The sequence below is a fragment of the Arachis duranensis genome, chromosome 1 (genome assembly GCF_000817695.3).
Source record: "Arachis duranensis cultivar V14167 chromosome 1, aradu.V14167.gnm2.J7QH, whole genome shotgun sequence".
Taxonomy (NCBI): Eukaryota; Viridiplantae; Streptophyta; class Magnoliopsida; order Fabales; family Fabaceae; genus Arachis; species Arachis duranensis.
This window is the reverse complement of record NC_029772.3, coordinates 64699922-64707790: the sequence shown is the minus strand read 5'-3', so window position 1 is coordinate 64707790 and position 7869 is coordinate 64699922.

Sequence of the window (7869 nt, the reverse complement as noted above, 5' to 3'; positions counted from 1 at the left end):
TCATGACGTTTTTCTGGCGTTTAACTCCAGACAGCAGCATGTACTTGGCGTTCAACGCCAAGTTACTTCGTCAATTTCCGAATAAAGTATGAACTATTATATATTGCTGGAAAGCTCTAGATGTCTATTTTTCAACGCTTTTAAGAACGCGCCAATTGGAGTTTTGTAGCTCCAGAAAATCCATTTTGAGTGCAGGGAGGTCAGATTCCAACAGCATCAGCAGTCCTTTTGTCAGCCTTTTTCAGAGTTTTGCTCAAGTCCCTCAATTTCAGCCAGAAATTACCTGAAATCACAGAAAAACACACAAACTCATAGTAAAGTCCAGAAATGTGAATTTAACATAAAAACTAATGAAAACATCCCTAAAAGTAGCTTGAACTTACTAAAAACTACCTAAAAACAATGCCAAAAAGCGTATAAATTATCCGCTCATCAATAGGAACCGATCTAGTCTCCTTTCTCGGGCCAGTTTTTCTATGACATTCTTCAAGTCGTAACACTCGTTGATAAGGTGCCCGTATATTCGGTGGTATTCGCAATACTCTGTCTGACTTCCTCCTCTCTTGTGTTTAATCGGGCGAGGGGGGATCTTCTCAGTGTTGCATATTTCTGGGTATATGTCCACGAGGGATACCCGAAGAAGGGTGTAGTTGTGATATTTTCTGGGCTTCTCTACGGACTGGTCTTCTTTTTTCTTGGACTCTTTATCCTAATCCCGAGGTGGTTAGGAGAATCCGGCTTTTGAGGTATCTCCTAATCGGGAGTTTTCCTCCATATTGATGTATCTTTCGGCTCGTTCTTGCACCTCGTTCAGAGATGTTGGATGCTTCTTGGATACGAAATGACAAAAAGGTCCTTCTCGTAGGCTGTTAATGAGTCCCATGATGGCTACTTCCGTAGGGAGATTTTGTAAGTCGAGGCATGCTTTATTGAACCTTTCCATGTAGCTGCGGAGGCTTTCACGATCTTCTTGCTTTATCCCTAACAGGCTTGGCGCGTGTTTGGCTTTGTCCTTCTCGTCATTGTCTTGTTTCTCTTCGAAGGTCTCGCTCGGCCTCTCGTTGTTGCTTAGTTTCTTGTTCGAGCTATTTGGGGCAATCTTGTTGTTCACGGATGGTGTTCAAGATTTCTGCATTTTGGGGTGGCTTATCTCCTTTGGAGTGGTGTGCATCCTTTGGGGAGGTTTGTGTGGCATCCGTGTCTTTTCTAGGCATTCCTTCTTCTAGTCCAGAGGCATGGTCGTTGGTGAGAGGGTTGTTTGCCATTTTTTATGGGATGACTTCCAGGGTCCCCGGCAACAACGCCAATGTTTCGAGGGTTACCTAAAACATCAAGATCGATCTCGGATGAGATCTTTTGGTGTGATCGGGATTGTCGTGTCTGACTTGTTTGAGTGGAGGGCGCCGCTGGCCCTCGCTCACCGGACGGGGGTGGTACCTGCAAGAGACTCCGCTGCTAAAGTCAGTACGGGCTTTAGGCAGGTTTTTTGTAGAGTTGGAGTATGAGTTATACCTGGGTGCTTGATGAATCCACATTTTATGATATTTATTTGCTCTAATTTGGTGGATTTCATCAACTTTTCTTGCATTTATCCGTTGAATTAGCATAGTTTCATAATTTCTCCCTAAATTGTGCTTGAAAGTGAAAATATGCTTCTTAAGCTTTATAATTGCTAAATTTTATTCACCTTAATTCCATTTGATGCCTTGATGTGTTTGTTGAGTAATTTCAGGCTTTGAATGCAAGTATAGATTCAAGAAGTGGAAGGAAAACACGCAAAATAGGAGAATTCAAGAAATGAAGGATTTGTAAAGCTGCCAGTCCTGACCTCTCGGTACTAAAGTGATCATAACCTGAGCTATAGAGGTCCAAAAGAAGTGGTTTTAGTGGCATTGTAAAGCTAACGTCCGGGGCTTCGAAATGATATATAATTTGCTATAGTGGACACAAGTTTATGTGTACGTACGTACATAATTTGTGTGTACGCACAAGTCAGAAAATAGCAAGTGTGCGTACGCACAAGTCCTGGCACGTACTGCAAACCGCTGGGGGTGATTTCTGGGCCTCTAAAGCCCAATCCAACTCATTTTAGAAGCTATATCAAGCCAAATTGAAGGAGGATGAAGTGGGGGAGCATTTAGGTTTAGGTTTTATCATGTTGTAGGTCATTTTCTAGAGAGAGATACTCCCCATTCTCTCTAGAATTAGGGTTTTTATCTTTATTCTCTCTTTAATTTCTCTCTTTAGTTATTGTTTAATTGTAGTTTCATTTAGATTTTCTTGTTCTATTGCCTTTACTCTCTTTGTTTCCTTTGTTAATTTCTCTTTTATGCTCATTTTAGTTGTATGAACACACTTGTCACTTTTAATTTCTTTTAATGTAATTTTGATGTTTATGTTTCTTTGATGCTTATTTGAGTTGTTATTATCATTTTATTGCAATTGATAGTTATAGAATTTATTTTTATTGCAATTTATGATATTTCTCCTTTGATGCATGCTTGGTGTTTGATAAAATGTCTCATTTAGCTTTTGCCTAGCTTTTCACACTCTTGGCTTGGAATTGGATAATTAGGTGACCTTGAGTCATAGATGTCCATTCGATATTGTGATTTAGGATTGTTAGTTAGTTTGGTTTCCACTAATGCTAATCTTTCACTAAGTTAATTAGTGAGTTGATTAGGACTTGTGGATTGAGATTAATTATGCCCTTTTGACTTATTTTCGATATTAGGATAGACTAATTGGGATTAATTCTTAGCAATTATCATGTTTGTGGTCTATGATTATGATAGGAATCCTCAATTCTCCAATCCTTGGTAAGAGTCCTTTTTGTCACTTGAATTCTATTTTTAATATTGCTTGCTTTGAGTTTTAATTTCCTTACATGCTTATTTACTTTCCTGCACTTCAGTTTCTTGCCAATTATCATCAACCTCCCTTGCTTTTCTCATAGCCAACAATGGAGCATTTCATTGCAATCCCTAGGGAGAACGACCCGGGAATTCAAACTCCCGGTTATTTGTTTTGTATTGTGACTTATTCTTCGAATTAAACTTTGATGTTGATAGTTAGTTGTTGATTTGGCTATACTTACAACGAATGGTTTCTAATTTGAGAAATTCCGAATCAATGACAAATTCTCGCTCATCAAATTCTCCTCTCTCTATCTCAGTCGTAGAACCACCAAACCCAAGCCCAGGACCACAGTGCAACCAGCAATCCTCATCGCCTCTGCCGCTACCCTGCTTCCACCACGCTCCCTTCCCTCTGTCCGAACCCTAGCTCTGCCAACCACCACCGCGAACCACCGTAGCCTCCACCATCACCTTCCCGCTAACCAAGAGCCCACCATCCACACCAGCAACTTCCTTTTCTCCTTCCCAGCGCGTCCCAACACTTCCTTTGTCTCAGCTTTTGTTGCCAAAACTGTTGCACCCCAGCCCTGTCCTCCAATTTCTGGCTAGCAATCTGCCGATGCCAGCACCTTTCTGAAACTGCCGTGCTCAACACCACCCAATGACACTGCTTGTCACTGCTGCTCCAACCCCTGCTTCCCCTATTTTTGCATTCCCCTTCCCTGTTCTTCAAACAGGTTTCAGTTCAACTTCTCCTTATGAAATTTCATCTATGTTTCAGTTATAACAAGCATTTTGCTTAGGTTCATTTGGTTGATTTCTGACTCTATGACATGCTTGTTAATGGCTGATTTTGCTGAAAATTGACTACTAAAATTATTTGCAATTTCTTTCTGTTGATTTTGCTGATTTACTGCCCATTTTGATGAATATGTTGCTGGAGGTATTGGATTAATTGTGTGATTGGGTTGAGAAATTGGAAATATTATGATTTTACTGATTGTTTTGTTGAAAAAATGCTGCTGAATTCGTTTAGTTTGGCCTGATTGATTTTCTATTGAATTAATGGATAACCCACTGGTAGTATTTGATTAATTGCTTGATTGTGAGAACTCGCTGTGCTTCTGATGTTTTGCTGAGATATGGCTGCTGGGATTGTTTGAAAATCATTTGATTATGTGGTGATTCTCTGGGCTGGTTTTGATGAATTTTGGTGTTGCTATGAGTTATGTTGTTGGTTTGGTGTTAATGGTGCTAAGAGTATGCTGGTTAGTGTCATTTTGTGTCGTTAGATTTGATTAGAGTTTAATTCTTAGTTAGTGATTTCATTTAGTTAATATGCTTGATGCTGTTGGTTTGGTTTAAATTGTTATTGATGTTATGTTGCTGTTTCATTGATTTTTTCTCTATTTGTTGCTGATGATTTGTCCCTGTGCTTATTTAACTTGTTTGATGCTGCTGCATGGTGTTATTGCTACTTTACTCTTGTTAATGGATGTTGTTTGGAATGCAAAATTTCTGGATTGGGTTTACAATGATGACAATTTTACTTAATGCTTGAATTGAAGTTGTATTGCTGCTATTTTGTGCCAATTTGAACTTAATCACTTGATTTAGGATGCTTAATTGTCTGAATTCATGTTGAATACTTGTGGTTGGTTGTTAAATTCAAAGAAAGAATGCTGATTGTTGTTGGTTGGCTTGGTTTGAATTGCTTATTATTGTTTTATTGCTGTTTGTTAGCTTAGTTGCTCAATTCATAAGAACTCATATATGGTTTTTGTGTTTTTAATTGTTAATGAATTCATATGGAGTCTGACTTCATTTTTTGAATTTGGGAAATGGCCAATTTACTGTTGAAATGCTGTCAAATTTTTCCTAAACCTATTTCGTTAAATCACATTGTTTTACTTGGTACAACAAGATTCCAATTGACGGAATTCTGTGTCAATAGAATCTTGTTTGCTAAATGGTTTTGGAAAATGCCTCAAGAACTTCTTTGAAAGTTTTGGTCATGCTTCTAAATTTCTTTTCTTACTTGTGATGATAATTTACTTCTATGCATTGAATAGTTCAAGTGAATTTTCAAATTGACCATAACTTGAAACTCTTTGGAAAAGTTGAGCCTCTTTTTGCATAAACCCACAAGTTTGAAGGTTTTTAATCTATGTGCCTAATTTGATTCATTCTATTCATACCTAATTTACATTAAGTCACATAGATCATGAGTTTCTAATTCTTGTTTCAACTTGTGACTTTTATGCCTCATTGAATTTGGTGTTTGAATTTTTCTTGATTGACTTGTTTCTCATTGTATTGATTTTGCCAGTGATGACATGTCATCATGTCATATTTTCTATGCTTTTTCATACAAAAAATTTATGATTAGTGCTTAAATATTGCATTCTTTTGTGCTTAAATGGTATATTTTCTTGATCTTTTGATTTTATAAATTTTGTAGGAAATAAGAAGAAAAAAAGCAAAAGAAGCACAAAATAAGCTAAAAAGAAGAAAAGAGGAATTTTGGGCACACTTTGAAGTTTGAGCACGCTTTGGACATTAGGCCACACTTTAAAAAGCGTGACCCATGAAAATAAAGTGTGGATCTCTTAATCCAAGGCTGGTGCTCAATTAAGTGAGAGTGAGCATTTGCGTGCTCTTCAGCAAGGGAAGCAAGGCAAAGCAAGACTAGCGCTCAAAGAAGTGAGTGTTGTGCTCATGAAAGAGAGCATTTTCGTGCCTTGCTAGCAAGGAAAGCAAGGCAAAGCAAGACTGGCGCTCAAAGAAGTGAGCGCTGTGCTCACTAAAGTGAGCATTTTCAGGCTTTTCTTTAAGCCTCGTGACAGCATGACCATGCCTTTTTCATCGGGCCATAACTTGACGCACTCAACACAAGACATAGCGCTCAAATATTGAGCACAACGCTCACTTAGTGAGAGCTACACTAAAAGCATGCTAGGCCAAAGGCTAGTGAGCACTATGCTCACAAAACCAAACGGAGCGCTACACTGGGAGTTCACCAACACACCCTGACTCACTTGAACCAAGCCACTCCTGACCCATTCATTCAAGGCCAATTTTGAAAAGCCCATTGACATACCAAGGCAAGCAAAACTCATGGACATCACTCAAAGGCACAAGAAATAGTTAGATTAGGAATTTCATTTAAATTGTAATTTGTTTTCAATTTCAATTTCATTTTTTCACTTTGTAAAGCCTATATAAAGGCATCAGTCTCATTTCATTAGATCTGTTAGGATGGCTCTACTAGAGAGCATTAGGAGTAGGATTAGAGTAGGAAACTCTCTTTGATACACTTTTATCTTTCTACATTTTTACATTTCAAGTATTGAATTCAATTTGGCTTACGCAAATTTTAATTTCCTTATCTACTACAATTTCTTTTTCTGCTACAATTTCTTTTTCTGCAATTCCACTTTCTGTAACTTTACATTTGAAGTTTATTGTGATCTGAATTTAATTTTCTTGCAATTTAATTCTTCTACAATTGTTCTGAGGTTTGATTTACTGCTTTCATTTAATTTTCCAACATCCATGTCCCTTTACATTTACTGCAATCTACATTTCTTGTTCTTCAAGCCTCTGTCAATTTACTTCCTGCAAGTTAGATCTCCTGCAATTTACTTTTCTTGTCATTTAAGCTTCTGTTCAAATTACATTATGCCATTTACAATTTTTAGTCAATTTACTTTCTGTTGCTTCAATTTCATCCAATTCATTACTGTTAGCCTGACTAGACATATCACCCACTAAAATTGCTTGATCCATCAATCCCTGTGGAATCGACCTCACTCTTGTGAGTTATTACTACTTGATGTGACACGGTACACTTGTTGGTGAGTTTGTGTGGAAATCTAATTTCCACTCGTCAAGTTTTTGGCACCGTTGCCGGAGATTGATTTAGATCGACAATGATTAAGTGGGTGAGAGAAGTCTAGATTAAGCATTTTATTTGTTTTTGTTTTCTGTTTTAAGTTGATAGCAAGGTGTTTGAGTTATTATCTCACTAAGAAATTCTTCTCTGTGACATGAATTTCAATTTCCATTGGTGTTGTGTTTTACAAAATTCAAATAGAGTTCAACTCATCTTATTATCAAACAAATTTTATGGGATATTACCCACCATCACCAATTTCTAATGATGGCTGGGAATATCACCAACAATTTACAGATCCTGAGCACTCCAATCCATGGAGATATGCTTCAGAACCACAAGATGAGCCAGAGAGTCATATGGGATACTTCCCACCACCATAAAATGATTTAAGTCATTATTCTAATGGTGGCTGGGAGTATCACCAAGAAATTGCAAATTCTGAGCACTCCAATCCATGGAGATTTGCTCCAGAGCCACAAATTAATCAAACAAAGCACATGAGATACTGTTGGTGCATGAAATTGTGATCATCAATGGCGCCATCAACATGGTACGCTCAATTACAATCTCAACTCTTTATCACAACTTTGCACAACTAACCAGCAAGTGCACTGGGTCGTCCAAGTAATAAACTTTACGCGAGTAAGGGTCGATCCCATGGAGATTGTTGGTATGAAGCAAGCTATGGTCATCTTGTAAATCTCAGTCAGGCGGATTCAAATGGTTATGGAGGATTAATGATAAAACATAAAATAAAGATAGAGATACTTATGTAATTCATTGGTGAGAATTTCAGATAAGCGTATGGAGATGCTTTGTCCCTTCCATCTCTCTGCTTTCCTACTGTCTTCATCCAATCCATCTTACACCTTTCCATGGCAAGATGTATGTTGGGCATCACTGTTGTCAATGGCTACAGTCCCATCCTCTCAGTGAAAATATTCAACGCGCTCTGTCACAACACGGCTATTCATCTGTCGGTTCTCGATCATGTCGGAATAGAATCCAGTGATTCTTTTGCGTCTGTCACTAACGCCCCACAATCGCGAGTTTGAAGCTCGTCACAGTCATTCAATCCTTGAATCCTACTCAGAATACCACAGACAAGGTTTA